Here is an 18,143-nt window from a genome sequence, read left to right as displayed (position 1 = left end):
CCACACCTATATGAATACAATTATGTATGTCCCTCTATACATACCTTCTATTCATTCTGATCAAACCTACGAGTACATGAACCGACAATGTTCAATAATAAACAATTCCGAATGTTGTATTGTGTCTCTGCCCTCCCCGCGCCGGTGCGACGTGTGAGCAGTGTGTCGACGCTCGTTCACCGCAGACATGCCGTGTTTTTGTCTCATTTCATTTACAAATATCAGTAGAGATTACAATAAAAATGCTATTTATTATTTTAACAGCCAGGAGCTCCTTCACAAAACATTTGATTATTTGAGTTTTGAGTAGTAAGGTATAACATTTTCACCTGTTCTTCTATTTACTCATTGTCGTTTGCCCTGTACTTTTTGCATAATTAGTGCCAAGCACTGTCTTGGAAAATCTCAAATGTACTAGTACAGAAAGTTGTTAAATTCCAGGATATACTAAAAACACGCCATTTATAAAACTTTCAGTTTATAAGATTCACGCTATTCATATTATACAGTTGGGTCAAACCCGACCTAATCTAAGCAGATAAGTAGTCGTTACGGCCACTGAGTTATGGACCATGATACCAGAATTACAACCATTTGTCTAGATGAACCCGATTTCACTAAGAAAACTAAAAGCCATACATTTTTCTAGAAGCTTTTATCGGAAACCTTTTTATTCGAGACAAAGACTCTAACAACCGTTCAACTTATGGATCTGCCGTGATCAATGTTCGGACAAAACAAACTTCAAATTGAAATGCGCCTGTTGTTATTCTAAAGAGAGTTTGGTTTGTAAAGTAGTCTGAACTAGCTATTCTTATAGTTATAATTGGTTTTGAAACATTATTAATAGTACCTCTATTATTGGAAGTAGGTATCAGTTGAAAACTGACAATCGACTTTTGTTTTCCTTTTTTATTATAGTGCAGGCGTTTGAAGTAAATATCTTCCTTCAAAGTCATTGACTTCTAATTGAACTATGAACTCCACTCGAAAGAAATAGAAACTTATTTATAATTACAGCAGAAATAACTGAATTTTCTTGTGGATCCTGACATACCAGCTTGCTTGTTACTTGTACTTGTACTGAGTCCTGTAACCCTTTGGCTTATAGTCAACGGGCCACATTGATCGTAAGGATACTTCTAAGATAAATTTAACATTAATTTAAAAATTGAGAATACTTATTTTCAAGTGGCTCTTTTCAAAAGCTACAAAATATGAAGTAATTGTGTTTGGAATCGTTCCTGAGTTGTTGAGAGTTCGTGACACAAACTATTTAATTCCCAAATGTTTGTAACCCAATCTAGAACTTTCCCGTTTCATTTGTCGTGTCGCTCTGGAGTGGGGGAGTGGCCAGACTCCATTAATGTATAACTTACAAGAGTGCTCTAACTTGACAGTAAAGTTTTGGAGCAAAAAAATGAATACCTACATGTTATTTTCATCAATAAATAAATAAACAAAATATATTTAGCCAATTTTCACTGCTAATTGGGTTCACATTACACAAATAACTTCACAAAGTGAAAGTGTGAAATGAAGTCTTCGGCATGTTTGTCAGTTCTAAGCGGCAACAAGCCCGCCCCGCCGCCCCGCGCCGCCCGCCCGCCCCGCGCCGCCCGCCCCGCGTCGCCGCGGACGCGTGAGTCGCCAAGTATGTACATAAATCAGAAACTCCCGCTCGTATCGAGGGCAATAAAGCTTATTTAACGACTTCACTAATAGAGTAGAGATGGGATGAATGTAGTTCGAGGAAATCGAGGTTCGATTGTTGGAGAGGACGCGGCTATATTTTTATACACCAAATGAAATGCGTTCTCGGAAACGGATTATCAACTTTGGTTATATATTTTGTTTAGTTGTTACAAGTTTTTGTATTAGGTTCACTCATGTGGATCTATTTATAGGATATTGCAAATGTGAAATAGTAATCTGAAAGGGGACGCAAGTAGACACATTTTAAATACCGTTGTAAAAAAATTATTCCTGATTGATTTTTTTTTAGTACCTATCGTGAATAATGTTATCATTAAAATTGGTACTTTTTTACTGAGCATTCTTAGCAGAACTAAGTCAATCAACGTAACCGACAAAAAAACTAGACTATATTGCATAGACAGACACACAATTAAAAACGTCAAACTTTTAGAACTCTTATTTTAAAGTTGTGTGTTAAAAATGGCATCCTCGAAATATCGGAACTCTTGCAACTGTTCAAAAGTGCAGGCTGTCCGCCGACTGGCGTCGAGAGAAGATCTATAATTTTGTTCGGCGTAACTCTGGTTTATGCTTGTTTGCTTGTCGCCCGCCACGACGCGGCGCCAGTGACATAGATTACTACACTCCACTGAGCTTTAATAGTTTCCCGTAAGAGCTTACTTCGGAAATATGGACTTTTAATAACTTCCACGATAGAGATACGTAACGCTTTTCCAACTTCACTTGTTAAATTTTACTAGACTATTAAGCTCCTGCATGAACCTACACTGTCCCTCAATTTGTTGGCCTTCCGAGACAGGAGATGTTATTTTGATATTTTAAGGTAAGAGTGTACCTTTATAGAGTGACCTGAAAACCAATAATCATATGTGACTCAGTAGTGATTGATGTAATACTGAATATTGCTAGTTTAATAGTCGAGTAGGAGCCGGTTCAATATTGACTCAGTAACACAGTGGTGTAACTAATGTAGCGGCACACTCGCCGCCACGTCGCTGCTCAAATATGAATACGTTAGCAATATTCCTAGACGTGATGTTCGAACCACCGTATGGGTCACACGCAATACTCGTTTTCCTATTTCCCTGAAAGCTATTTTCAGGTTTGATCTCTGCAAGCACTCGCATGTGAGATGCCGCTCCACTCGCTGCTGTGTCAGCTGAATTTTGCATAACATGTTGGAATATAAATGCAAACTGACCGACTTTGATATCATATTATATTTTTATTTTATCGAAGTGTACGATGATGACATCCTGCATCGGATTAAGTCATCTCGCATATGATATAGTCTTACGGGTTAGTACAGTTTCTCCCGAGTTATCACATACATGTTGTGATGACGAACCACGCTCGCGCGCCCCTCCACTTGTGTGTAACTTATACTAACGAGGTAATGTTATGAGCCTTAACTTTGTTTCCTTCTAATCTAGATTGTAGGAAAGTCTGCTTCTTGGAACATTGGTTAGCTTGTTCCATGTTACAAGAAATTGTTATTGGCACGATCTTTATTTGTTTTTGTAGTGATAACACGAGTCGAATTATATTTGTTAAAGAAACTTTACATAATAACATGTTTTTTTCTTAATTTATTATATATTTAAATTAATTTAATTATATTTATAATAAAATGAAGCTAAAGTCACCCTTCACCATTAAATAAAATATCGATACCAAGAAATCCAACTCAAAAGTCTTTGAGCAACGATTATAATTAAAAGTGCGGATAAAATTCATCAACAAAACAGAAATACTCGGCCGCTGTTTCCTTTGACACTATCGAGCTGACGGGACAGCTCAGCGCAAGGAGAAAAACCCTGTCCTGTAAATAAAAATCAATGTAAATTTATAAATGAGCGAGCTTGTTTGAGTCCATCAAGTAAGACGTAGTAAAGTACGGATAGTTTTCCAGCCGAGAGCTCGGGGGTTCTTCTGAAGCGGCCATCTTGAATCCGGAGTGACAGGAAAATTTAAACTTCAGCTTCTCCAAAGCACATGTACCGGAGTTTAAATTAGGTTTCGGATCTGGCTTGTTCTGGATCAAGGACTGTTGTCTCGAGATGATGAAGTAGCTGTCTTAGAAGGCAAGTTTTGTACCTACCCCGATTTTTGTAAATGTTAATATAAAATCTACATTGAGCTGTTACCAAATGAAATGCAAATGGAAAGACGACAAATAAACCATTTTTTTAATTGGTACTGACTATGAAGATAAACAGATCACAATTTACCCCATAGCTATTGAAAAACTACAAACGAACCGAATTTAATCGGAAATCAATCTAAGAAAACGAACACAGTTCAATGATCACAATTCAAGTGTTTAACATTATAATACATAATAAACATGTATACCTATTTCAACATAACTCTTTTTCGGCCGGCAGCGGTGAAAAACATCTTCAAACAGGAACGAAACAGTCAAAGACAGGAAGCCACCTGGCGGGGGGGCGGCGACAGCTGCGCGGGGGGGGGGGGGGACTCAGAGACGATAAATAGCTGCAAGTTTCGCGCTGACAACGACAAGATACCCGGACGACATCGGCACGACACCGGCACGACACGGCACGGCGCTTGTGATATTACTGATTGTGTTTTGTTAATAGCTACAACAGGGAGATGATCGGTTGTCTGATGGTATCTTGGAAAGGTGAAAAGTTCAGTCAAATTATATTTAAGCAAAGAATAGAGAGTGTGTATTCGTTTGTTTATTATCAGTGTGTTTAAGTATTTATAAATATTTTTTGCGCCGTTGAGTTATTCTAGTTCAATAGATCGAGCGAGAAGGCTCCTAGCCGGCTACTGATTATGACAGCCTATTTGAAACAAACGAATGGTTAAAAATTCTCTTCTATTAGCTATTGAAAAAAATAACTTTTTTGGCTTTATTAAAAGAGTAGCAGTTAGCATGTATTATATTATTTATCTTTCAATCTTTATGTTTTTAGTGTAGTTAGGTGAAGTAAGGCTGGATTTAAGCGGGATGTGTTACACTTTCGTACTCTACTTCGATGGACAGCAAAACTTCATTTGTCGTTGACATGACGCCCGGCTCCCCGCACCCCGCACTCCGCACCCCACGCCCCGCGGCCACTCCGACCCGTGTCATTGCAGGAGTCATCCGTTCCCTTCCGCGAGAATCGTGATAAAGTCACTTGGATTTTACAAATGATTATTTTATTTTTCACTTCTGACATTTGTTGTAAAAAGGGTTAGGTTAGCTGCGTGTTAAACAAGGCTTCCTATGTCGCTATTATTATGACGAGGGGAGAAAATGAGGGATACATGCTGTGGTTACAATTAAAGACGTTAAAAAGTCAGTCAAGTACCTATGTAAGCCAATGCTCGTAAGTTACTACTTAGTAGTTAACTTATATTGTTGGGTTATCGTCACAACATGATGGCGTGCACCGTGCAGCGTAAACCTTGTCACAACAAACGGTATAAAATATATATTATGAAGCAATTCAGTCGACGAGAAAATCAGTAGAATGGCTGCTTCGCTTTCAGCCACGGTATTGAGTGAGGGGGCCTACTCCCGGCGACGGGGCGTCTACTCCGGCGGCGAGGTGCCTACTCCGGCGGCGGCACTCGCGCGGCACTAACTCGATTGTGAGGTCCCATTGAAGATGCCCGACAGAGAGTCGGATCTGTAAGGTGGCACTTCCTGCAAACATAATTTATTCCTTTCCTTGAGGCACTGAAAATGTAATTAAAAGTAACGAGCTCTCTCAGTGCCCGCCTTGTTTTTTGTCCCTTTCAATAAAAGCTATTGGAATAAAACTGTCGTTTGAAGATGACATAAAAATGAAATTATTTATTCATCGTCGTAACTCGTCTGTCCGGGAGCTCTTCCCGGGTAATTACTTTATGAGATTTTTTGTGGTGCGATAAAGTAAATTAAGGTTAAAAATGTAGTTGCATTCTCGAGCTTAAAAGGGTAAGAAAAGAAAAGAGCGACCGCGGCCCGCTGTCATATAACATTGTTAGCTTCGGGTTTATTTATGATAATATGTTTACGTTATATTTTATTTTGTTTTAATAGCGTTTTTAAACATAAAAGTACCATTAATTAATACAATATTTTTGACATAAATTCTTTATGGAAAGAAATAACCCACCAAAATGTACCTACCTTCTCACCTGGCTATAAACGTTTGCAAACAAAACATGACCCTTCCTTCACACATACTGGTTAACTGCAAGTGCCGCCGAAAAACCAACTAAAATAAAAAGTAAATAAGACGCAAGTTATTCTGTCGGCCGCGACACACGCCGTATAAAAACACACGCAAAAAGCGACGGCCGACAATTCCGTTTTATCTCCGCTATTTCTTTTATGAGCGAGGTAAAAAATGAGACATTTCGCGGTGACGCGCCGTGTCGCGCTGCGTCGCCCCGTGACGCGCCGTGCGTCGTGACGTGACGTGCGTCGTGACGTGACGTGCGTCGTGACGCAGGCGCTGACACGTCGCCGGCGCGGGACACGCGGCTCGTTAATCATACGATGTGACGCCGAAACCCGCTGATGAAATGCGGAGGTGGAATTACAATTTCGGTCGCTTTATTGGTGGCCGCAAGTCACTCACAGACAGCGCTGAAATTTCGGCGCTTCGTTGCTTATTAATTTATACGAGTATGGTGGTTAATGTGTTAATGTTCGCAAGCTTTTATTTACTTTATATTGCATTTTGTTCTGTCTTAATCGGGAAATTGCTACTGAACCGTACGATGGTGCTAATAATAGTTAGTAACACAATGGGTAATGAAATATTTTACGTCGACGCATAATCTTCGCTTATGCAGCCGGGGCCGGCCAACTACGATCTTAGCTAAGCTGGGACTTGGCGGTCTGCCGCTCCTGAATAGCCTAAAGCGATAGATTAGCGCTCGAAGGCGGCACTATATAACTGTTAGCGCTGCGTTGGCAGCGGCCGACATGGGCCGCGGTTATCTCTCAATCTATTGCCATGATTATAAAGCTCACAAGGGCACTTCATTGGCAAACGTTGTTTTGATTTATTGATTACCGTGATGCAAGTGCAATATGAAGAAATTAGTAATGTCCCACTTATAAAAAAAAATTTAAATGCTCATTTGCTTTAAGTATATAAAAAGAGGGCCCCTCGATTTTTAACGTCGCTTTTGTGTTAAAAGCCAGACGCCTGCCACAGGATGGCCCCTCCACTTTCGCCACTACCGTTTGCTCGTAAGTATAATAGGCGTAAATTACCCCGCTAATAACTGCGCACGTCTCGAGTGGGTGGCGGAGGATGCTTGCGGCACAAAGCACACGCACCAGCCGCCGCCGCACCGCCGCTGCACACCGGGCCCGCACCTGCACACTCGCACACTCACACACTCCACACACACTCACACGCCACACAATGTCACTCGTGTGGAGGACGCAACTCCTCTCGTCAAGAGCTCACAGCTCCGCTGCATTTTGCGACGCGCTGCATAAGAGCTGTTGCATCGTAAAATTCTCAATTTTTATAACCGTATTTTACGACCTTCTATATGATTAAATGTACCTACAGTTTCAAAATATCTTACACTTAATTCGATCTCATTTTACGGCAAAAACTACAGGAGATGGCATTTATACAAGTTTCCCGAGTCCTCAAATTTATAGTCTTCCGTATCTAGGAGTACATGACGAGTACAATTAAGCGAAATCACCCTTTGTCGGACGCGTCCGGACGACCAAGTTGAAAATAGTTAATATTTAAGTAAGCGCCTGAGCCGCTGCGAGCTCCAGCAGTTAAAGTTGGGTTCCGTAGAGCGCTGTAAACTTTACGATGGAACCCGATGACTTATTGAAGAACATCTGCTTGCTACAACTGTCATTTCACCTCCAGGGTCTAGGCTAATTCCCGCTCAAACCACTGTGCGGTGCGAGCCAACGACACGGGTTAGCTTGTAAAATAAGTTAGCATGTGATTCTAAATCTAATTGAACTGAAATTTAGATGTTGAAATTGAACAGTGATGACTCAATATATACAAAAAACACGTCTTATGTTTTTATCAAATTCATCACCACTGCATAGTGGCTATTTCAACCTCATAATTAATACATAATACAGGTGCCACAGTAAACAAGGGTCTAGCTTTCACTTTAGCAACAGCTTTGTATCCAAAATCTATATCAGTTTGAAGTGGCTTCTCTCCCGCTATAATGAATCATGAGATCAGTCCCCGTCTGGCGGCGGTGGACAGCACAGTGGGCCACGAGCCACGAGCCGACCCATAAATTAATCCGCGAGGATTATGAGTGTCCCACTTCACGCGAGCCGCAGAGTTATTGCACAAGATTTTGATGTCCAACTTTTATGGCTGCGCGCCCACTGTGTGATGCTTTTGTTTACTACAAATAGTGCTGTTTGTGACATCCTGACGAATATTTTAAAGTGCCGCTAGACAAATCGATAAAGTTTTATTTTTGACTACGAATAACTTGTAATGTAGCAGCTCGGCAGGAGCTGGTCTGGATCACCGGGGAGCGACCCCTGGGCGAATCGACCTGCCTGGCCTTCCCCGAGAGTAGGGGTTGGGTGCTATATTGTAATGTGGTACTTACCCTTATGACTAACGTCCCTAGTGCTTAGGGCTGGTACCTACCTAATAACTCTCAATTAATATATACCGGGAAGCGGTCTTAGGCTAGCTCAGCTTGACGCCGGCCTCTGAAGGAGTGCCCGGTCGCCTGGGGGATCTACACTGACCGTGAAGCGGTCCTAACTACTCTGATCTTGGTCCTGAGGCCCCTGGAGGGAAATAACCTCGGTAGGTGTACGGGGTGAGAATTAATAATGCCGATTAATTAGTGTAACACAATTGAGGCGGCACTGGACCCGCTTTATTTACAATCAAGTTAACTTATATGTCTAAGGTACTTACAGCTTACGTACTTAATATTAACACACTACACAAATGCACAAATACTTATCGCGGTTACTGATATTTATATTGGTCGGGCCCTGAAGGGGCCTACGCGGACGTTACTATCTTAATAAGGGGAAGGATATAGGGTACAGGAGGTCGGGCGAATACCGGTGGTGCGTGTGGACTTGTTCCAGGATTTGTGGAGTGTATTTGTGTCGACAAGAGTGTGGCTGAAGGCTGGTGTGTGTCCGGTGATTGTATAGTTCGGTACTTACACAGATGCTTTCAACTAGGCAACCCAGGCATCCATGTACGTATCCGGGGGACCTCGCTCCGCTAATTAGGCAGCCCACTGTGTCGGGTCTAGTCGGGTATACGGATGCTTTCAACTAGGCAACCCAGGCATCCGTATAACCGAGAGGCCTCGGTCCGTTGAGCAACCTACCTCGCGGGGAGACCGGTGATGTGAGATTAGTGTGCGTGAATAGATTACTTGAATAGATATGGGTGCGGGGAGGGATCTCGGGAACGGAATGATCACTCGTCGGAACAGGAGGTGGCGAATGGTGCTCTAGCGGCGGTCCGGCGGCTATTTATAGGCGGGTCGCCCCGCGCCCCTTGTATTCTCCGGAGTCGTCTGTGTGGTGCCCCGCCTCGTCTCGCACACGCCGGGCGCTCTTGTGGCTGCGGTGTGAGGGTAGGTGTGTTGGACGGTTGGTTTGTAACGGCTCGTTACATTCTCCCCCCTCAGCAGAAGAATTTTTACCTGGTAAAAATTCACAGGTCATGTAGATACCTACAAGGAAAAATTAAGAGAACGGTGCATGTACTGGTGCATTTGTTTACAAACGGGTTCCTACTTTATCATCTGGATTCAGGATATATTTTATTTAATTAGATATTTATATCAGGTTAATTTTACACAGTATAATCTTATTAGCTTTGGTAAAAAAAAATTACACGGTATTGTCCATGAGCATTTCATCCCTGCTTGGTGCCGGTAAGTTCGGACGGAAACGGTATAATATATTCGGGATTCTTTTCTACATAAAAGATGTGAATATTTTGTTTTTTACAAGACATGAGCAAGGATAAACTGCATGGTTGGTTTTACTTACATTGTAGGCTATGTGTATATAACTTATTGTGTACTGATATACATTTTCCTGTTAATTACATTAGGTATACGGTTTCAGTTTTACGGTTTTAAATTGTTTACATATCAAATAAATTAAAATTTATACGGCATGTGCCCTTGCGCTGAAATTTACTCGGTCGGTTTGACACTTGACATTGACTTGACAACTAAAATTCTAACCTGTGTACGTTCACAGAGTAACGTATTGGGCTGCGTTCAAAAATTTACAATCTTTATTCTAAGTCTGAAAGAAATTTTACTTGCGACTTTGATGCAATAAGGTGGATGTTATACGTTTAACATGTCTGTGTGTCTATTATTTACTTATATCATATTATACTACGGACGGACGGTGTAAAATGTGTGCATTTGCGTTTACATTTTTACCTATTTCTATATTTTCAATATAGATTGCGGTTTTTCGGTTGTATATTTATAATTAAATTACAAATTATACATAATAAAGTTTTATGCGGTACGGTACGGAATGACTAGGTCATAAATATAAAAATGTTTAAACTTTTTATGGCTATTTGTCTTCAATCTTCATTATGTTGATGATTGAGGGTAGGTTTGGAATAATCGGTTCGTTCGGCATCGCATGAGTACCGCGGCTAGGCACATCTGGCGATGGGTGATGACGTCGTCGGTAGGTTATTACTGCTTCGGTTCGGTGGGAGTTGGTTGCAGCGAGTTTGATGACGATGATTTTAGTCGTTCTTTGTACTTTTTCATATGATGAAGAACATCTTTGTACATCCCGGGCCAGTAATATGTTTCAGCAATGCTTTTTAGGATTTTTCCCGTGTTTCGGTGGCCTGTTGTTGTCGGTTCATTAAGGTGTTGCTCGATAATCGACCTTCTCTTCAATGTCGGAACGCATAATTTCCACTGCGATTGTGCATTGATCTTGACCCCGTATCTCGGATTTACAATTCGTTTATGGAGTGAGCTGTTTTTAATCATAAATGTTGGGTCGTTTTGAGGCGAATTTCGAGTTTCAGACATTTTTCGGTCGAACCATTCTTTTCGTTCCTGTATAGACGCTGTGTCGGGATACCTTCGTGGATGTTGTTGTTTAGGTTTTTTCTTTTGCTTGCGGGATTTTGATTTTCTAGGGCCGGTAATTTTATTATTGTTCGGTGGTGTTGTTTCTTGTGTGACTAGCGGTTCCTGTTGTTTAGTTTCATGGATTTCTTCTGGCGTGTTTTCGGTATTATTGTTCCAGACTATTGTGGCTCCTGCCTTTCTTAGGAGGTCTATCCCTATGATAACTAGGTTCGGCGGTGAATAAGCTGGTAGTACGAAGAGTGCGTGTGTTAATTTTCTCTGCCGTATCTCAATTTCTGGGTCTATTTTGAGTTTCACGTCCATGACTCTGCCATCTGCGACGGTTACTCGCATCCCTGTGACTTTTTCTGTGTCGGCGTTTGTCGAGTTCTCTTCATAAATGTTTCTACTGATGTATGATCTGGTGGAGCCTGTATCAACTAACGCTCGGTATGTGATTTTACCTATTTTCACGTCTTCGAAAATTCGTTGTTCCGGTCGGTTTTCTTCGGCAGTTATGTTCGTGTCTCCGAACTTGGTTTCTCTTCTGCAGCAGTTGCGCGTTAGTCTCCCGAGGACTCCGCATTGGCTACAGAACAGTACTTGCCTGCCCCGGCATTCCTTGTGTGAGTGGCCTGCTTTGCCGCAGTTCCAGCAGCACGTGGTCCTGTCGTATTTTTCGTGTATTTTACGAGGTTCTGGTGACGTTTCTGGATGACTTTTCGGTGTCTGGCGGTGTCGGTCTGGTCGGTGGTTCCACTGTTGAGATGAGGATTCTTCTGTGATCTGCTCGTACTCGGCTGCCTGTCTTATTAATTCCCTGAGGCTGGTGAAGTCTTGCTTCTTGATGTAGTACTTGTAACTCGCATTCATGTTTTCGTACACTCTTTCTTCTTTTTCGGTTTTGGTCATTTTTCCGTACCTTCTCATCAGGGTTTGTATGTCGGTCAGGTAATTGACGAAAGATTCACGGTGGTGTTGTTTTCGTGCGATGATCATTTCGAGCAGGTTCTTCTCGTATCCCGCCGGGTAGAAGAAGAGTTTGAATTCTTCTAGGAAGTCCCCCCACTTTTTCCAGTTGTCGGAGTTGTTCCTGTACCATAACAGCGGTTTACCTCTTAGTACTTTAGGTAGTACCTGTAGTAATCGGTCCTGCGGGACGTCACCTGATGACGTCAGTTCATCCAAACGCTCGATGAACTCAACCGGGTCGCATGCGGTGTCGAACGATATATTCCATTCCCTCACGATGGATGACAGGTTCAGCTGGCTCGCGGTGCTGGTCTGGTCTTCGGATGTCATCTCGAAGGTCTCCTCCTCTTCTTCTCTAATGTGGTCGGATAGCTGTTTTCTTAGTTTGTCTACGGTTAAATTTACGGTCGGTAGCTTCCTTTCCCTACTTTCCCTTATTAATTCCTCTTTACTAAGGTTATAAATCCAAGAAGTTGGCATTTGATGCTGTATATTTACCTACTATAAAACGGGGCCAGTTTGTAATCGGTTACGGAAATTTAAATAAAAATGACCAACAAAAAATTATCTGCTCTTTACTTTTGAATTGTAATTTTTGTTAAACGGGGTCGGTCGGTCGGTTGTCGGTCTATTTTTAGAACAATTACGGGTAGATAGTTAAGTTGAACGGTTAGTCGGTCGGTCGGTTATTTCTATTGAATTACGTGTTATTACGGGGGGGCTAAATAGTATTAGATATTAATGAGAATATGTGGATTTTTCGTTGGGCGCCAAATGTAATGTAGCAGCTCGGCAGGAGCTGGTCTGGATCACCGGGGAGCGACCCCTGGGCGAATCGACCTGCCTGGCCTTCCCCGAGAGTAGGGGTTGGGTGCTATATTGTAATGTGGTACTTACCCTTATGACTAACGTCCCTAGTGCTTAGGGCTGGTACCTACCTAATAACTCTCAATTAATATATACCGGGAAGCGGTCTTAGGCTAGCTCAGCTTGACGCCGGCCTCTGAAGGAGTGCCCGGTCGCCTGGGGGATCTACACTGACCGTGAAGCGGTCCTAACTACTCTGATCTTGGTCCTGAGGCCCCTGGAGGGAAATAACCTCGGTAGGTGTACGGGGTGAGAATTAATAATGCCGATTAATTAGTGTAACACAATTGAGGCGGCACTGGACCCGCTTTATTTACAATCAAGTTAACTTATATGTCTAAGGTACTTACAGCTTACGTACTTAATATTAACACACTACACAAATGCACAAATACTTATCGCGGTTACTGATATTTATATTGGTCGGGCCCTGAAGGGGCCTACGCGGACGTTACTATCTTAATAAGGGGAAGGATATAGGGTACAGGAGGTCGGGCGAATACCGGTGGTGCGTGTGGACTTGTTCCAGGATTTGTGGAGTGTATTTGTGTCGACAAGAGTGTGGCTGAAGGCTGGTGTGTGTCCGGTGATTGTATAGTTCGGTACTTACACAGATGCTTTCAACTAGGCAACCCAGGCATCCATGTACGTATCCGGGGGACCTCGCTCCGCTAATTAGGCAGCCCACTGTGTCGGGTCTAGTCGGGTATACGGATACTTTCAACTAGGCAACCCAGGCATCCGTATAACCGAGAGGCCTCGGTCCGTTGAGCAACCTACCTCGCGGGGAGACCGGTGATGTGAGATTAGTGTGCGTGAATAGATTACTTGAATAGATATGGGTGCGGGGAGGGATCTCGGGAACGGAATGATCACTCGTCGGAACAGGAGGTGGCGAATGGTGCTCTAGCGGCGGTCCGGCGGCTATTTATAGGCGGGTCGCCCCGCGCCCCTTGTATTCTCCGGAGTCGTCTGTGTGGTGCCCCGCCTCGTCTCGCACACGCCGGGCGCTCTTGTGGCTGCGGTGTGAGGGTAGGTGTGTTGGACGGTTGGTTTGTAACGGCTCGTTACAAACTAATTAGTAGTGTTATAAGAGATCGAGATGGAGTAAAAGAAGACGTAGTGACCAAAATAGAAAAGGGAATGTTGAGATGGTTTGGTCACATTGAAAGGATGGATGAAAGAAGACTGACGAAAGAAATTTACTGTGCGGAGATGAATGGTTGTGTCGGTAGAGGACGTCCTAGGCGAAAGTATGTCGACCAGATAGGCGAAATACTCAAGAAGAGCCAAATTAGGAGTTTCCGAAACCGACGTGCGTGTATGAAGAGACTTATGAATGTGGAGGAAGCGAAAGAAGTATGTCAGGATCGTGGCACGTGGAGATCCATAGTCTCTGCCTACCCCTCTGGGAGACAGGCGTGAGCATATGTATGTATGTATGTACGAATAACCTGTAACGTAATTTACGTGATTTAATATCTACTTGAAAACTATAAACAACACAGCTTATTGACGTCTAGCACATCATCTATCCATCATTTATCTTCTCAACAACCTTAACACGGAGGGTAAGCGAGCAAATTCCTAATAATATATCATAACGTAACATTCATAAGTAATCAAAACTTCCGTTGAACCATTAGTTAACATAGTGAAGTTGGCCGCGGGCGTGTAAGTTTCCCTGCGGAGCGCCGTCCGTAGGGCTGGACTTGGACCATAAGGGTGGGCCAGGACCATGAAGGGTGGGCGTGGACCAGAGGGCCGTGTTTGGACCATAGCAATGAGCTCGAACGTTAGGAATAGGTTATTAAAGAAGGGCCTGAGTCACAGCTGGAATACGTTTTTTATTAACAAACGAATTTCATTACTCGAAATGTGTCTAAAATTATGGCGGTAAGAAATAATTATCAATGGGTAGGTAACTCGCGAGGAGATACCATAGCTGGAATATTTTGATTCAAACATGATTTTAAGACCAATAACTAAAACGTCTCCGCTAAAAGCATCAAGTTACGCCAAAGGTCTTGAAAAAATTGCCGTTATGGACATCACTAGGGGGCTCACTCTGTCAGCGCTTATCGGCCGGTGTCGGGCGCGCGTCAACATGATCGATGCTCGCGTCTCGAGACAAAGCTGAACGCCCTGTATACAGCCGCGGCCGTGCTATAGCCTCTATAGCCGCCGCCCGCTACGCACAAGCCACCTCGATACCATTGTAATGTTACAATGGTGCGTTCATTTGTTTGTTATCTATTTGGGCGGAAAACCGGGGATGATGTGTGCAAAAAATATTCGCATGAATTCAAATGAATGTGTCTATTGTTCTCTCTTTACAAAATCCGAATGCTGTGTGTTTTGTTGTTTTCTGCGTGTTAATTGAACAGCACGTCCCAGAAATTAGAACTAATGTGTACTTTATAACATCATCATCATCATCAGCCAATAATCATCCACTGCTGGACATAGGCCTCTCCCAAGGAGCGCCACAACAATCGGTCCTCGGCCTTCCTCATCCAACCACTACCCGCCAACCGCCTAAGGTCGTCAGTCCAGCGGGCAGGAGGGCATCCCACGCTGCGTTTGCCTGTTCGTGGTCTCCACTCGAGAATTTTATAACACTCACATTTTTACAGTAAAAAGTATTATAACTATTGACCAAAACATGTCGTGGAAAACACACATAAATAATGTTTGCGCTAAACTAAGGTCAGCACTTGGTAAGATGTACCACTTACGAGGTGTAGTAAACAGAGCCACATTGTACTCTGTTTACTACGCACTCGCAGACTCAATACTGTCCTATGGGTTAAGTAGCTATGGATGTACTTTTCAAACATATTTAGATCAGATTAACTCCCTACAGATACGTTGTATGAAACTATTAGTGGATAAAAAAACGAAGAAAGCATGTCATGGAGAATACAATAAGCTATATAGTTTGTGTAAAATGTTACCTGTACAAGACAAAGTTAAGGCACTCATTGTTTTAGAAGAATTTAGTAGTGAAGAATTTAAAAACCCACTAACGCATGTCATAGAAACTAGGAATGTCCGTAATAAGAAACTGATTGTACCTAAAGTTTGTAACTACTATGGCTCACGAACTAGAAAATATCTTGTACCGAAAATTCTCAATAACCTACCAAATGAAATTAGAAACGGATCTTTCTCTAAGAATGTCTTTAAGTTGAAGATCAATAACTATTTACTTGCAAACCAGAATAATGTATTATAGTTACCTACCTAACTTGTAGATACCCACTTAAATGCGTAACCTATTGGTCTGAGTAAAAGTGGACGGGCGTGGTGTATGTATGTACCTACCTATACTATCTATTGTGCTGAATGCAGGTACCATACCCGCCTACCATAGTTCTTTATTTTTTATTGTAAGATTAAATTTATCTGTTGCATGTTAGTTATAAGTCACATGTAAGTAAAAGAATTAGTTAAAGAGAGCATGTACTGCCAATAAACTACCTTGTAGTTTGGCGGTGTTTAGTTTTAAGTCAAATTGTATATATTTTTTTTCTGAATAAATAAATAATCAATAATCAATCAATCAATTATATGTATAATAATATGTTAGGCTTAGACAGATACCTACTGATATATACATAGAAGAAGTCGGATAACTAGACAGTTGGAATCTAAGAATATAAATAACTACAAGCAATTTATTTCCGTAGCTGCTAAATTTCCATACGATATTTTCCCTCACCATAATCTCATCGCACGACACATCAAACGAACTCCCCCCGTAACGTAATATGCGCCTTGTGCTAGTGTCATTAGAGTGCAGAGTTAACAAGGAGATATCGCCTAACAATAGTTGTCAGTCATATTACCTGCTCCGATACCCGACACTCATTAGACGGCTGTGAGGAGCTCCAGCGATGTCGCACTGTTATATTATACTACTACATATTTTTTACCTACCATTATTATCTTATACTTGTATTATGTAAGTATAATATTATTATAACACAAGTAAAAAATATAACAAGAGTTGTTTAGAATGACGAGTTGTGTGACCTCCTACCAAAATAACGTTGACTAAAGGTAAGCGTCTACCTTCGGCATCGTACGCAACGGACGAATCACATTCAGTATTCTTTGTGCAGAAATTCATACAATTGGATCCACTTTATCGGCATTGATTGATTTGATTGATTTTTAAAATATCTTGATTGGCATAAAAAAGTTACATGTGACATAAGATTAAACAACAAAACTTACCGCAACAACATCATCGGCATTGCCAACGCCGTTTCTCCATACATTTATGAAAAACTCTACTTCTGTACATTGCGGCTCACCCAAAAAATGGTAAGCCATGTCACAGTAGTTGATACCAACATTATAATAATAGTTATGTACAATTCGTCATGTGTAGTAGTTAGTCCTTGTCTGTCTGCTGAAACTATCTGTTGAATGATATTAGCCATTAGTTATGCAAACGAGCCACCTGAAACCTACGAGAATTGTTATAGAAAGGTAAAGTAACTTAGGTACTATTTACTGTTTTAATACTAAGCGAACTATTTAAAGTCCGTCTTATGGCATATATGTACTTAAGAAATAAGATACTGTTCTATATTAAGTGGATAATGTGGATATACAACAGCCAATACATATTAGTTGGATAACTAAACTGAGTACCATTGATGTGCTGTGTCGCATAATATACTGTGTAGTGTCTAATTACCCACCCACACACACTTGCACACACACACTCGCATGGCTTCACCTCATTATCAGTTCATTAACAATCCATTAACTGATCCTTCGACGTCTAATCACGGGACAATCACAATCAATCGGCATTCCCGCACACCACCCGGACAGTCATCACTTTAGTGACGGCTAATAAAACGTGCTGCTTTATTGTTAAGTACTTATTTTAAATATTAAACAATTTATTAGTTTTACAACCAAATAACTATTCCACTATGCACAGTGGCCTGCATAGAAACTTGACCCGTTAGAGTGAAATTTTAACCGAGAGGGATACATACAGGCATTTGCAGTCCAAAAAAAATTTGTACAAATTTGATAATACTGTCCGAAGGCTGTGAAATAAAGCTTGATATGGTTGCAAAGATATCATAGACTGGACGACTTACGACAATGATATTGTGACTATTACAAAGCATGATGTAATTTCAGTATTATTTCAAATCTATAACTATAATAATAATATTTATAATACAAAGGCAATCAGATGAATATAGCAACCCAGTCTAACGGCGCATAATATAGTGACGTGCGCATCACGTGGCCATTACAACTGTCATAATGAGATTACTGCAGCAATAGGATTAGAGAGGTAAGCGGCGCCAATTGACTGCAACTAAACCTGGCAGGATTAACCTACGCCTGCTCACGACACCTGGGAGCCTATTCTCTACCACACGTCTTTGAAGTCGCAGGTTAGGTTCATAGCAATAAATAAAAGTTGACCTTAGGTGTTTGGGTATACAGGAGGGTGGTTGGAAATTGGCTCC

At 41.7% G+C, this 18,143-nt stretch overlaps 1 protein-coding gene and 1 long non-coding RNA gene across 2 annotated transcripts in view; both read right to left on the bottom strand.

Moving 5' to 3' along the window:
• Positions 1 to 18,143, bottom strand: part of LOC105384795 (neural cell adhesion molecule 1-A) — a 258,015-nt gene that overhangs the window by 136,486 nt on the left and 103,386 nt on the right. The gene's annotated exons all lie outside the window — the stretch shown is intronic.
• LOC125490699 lies at positions 8,731 to 10,799 on the bottom strand. Its single transcript, XR_007267849.1, has 2 exons — positions 9,725 to 10,799; positions 8,731 to 9,372 (listed from the first exon to the last, which is right to left on the bottom strand). It is a non-coding gene; the product is annotated as an uncharacterized LOC125490699 (long non-coding RNA).

The sequence above is a fragment of the Plutella xylostella genome, chromosome 4, assembly GCF_932276165.1.
Source record: "Plutella xylostella chromosome 4, ilPluXylo3.1, whole genome shotgun sequence".
Lineage (NCBI taxonomy): Eukaryota > Metazoa > Arthropoda > Insecta > Lepidoptera > Plutellidae > Plutella > Plutella xylostella.
Note: the sequence above shows the minus strand (reverse complement) of the source record. Positions and strands in the feature narration are given on the sequence as shown.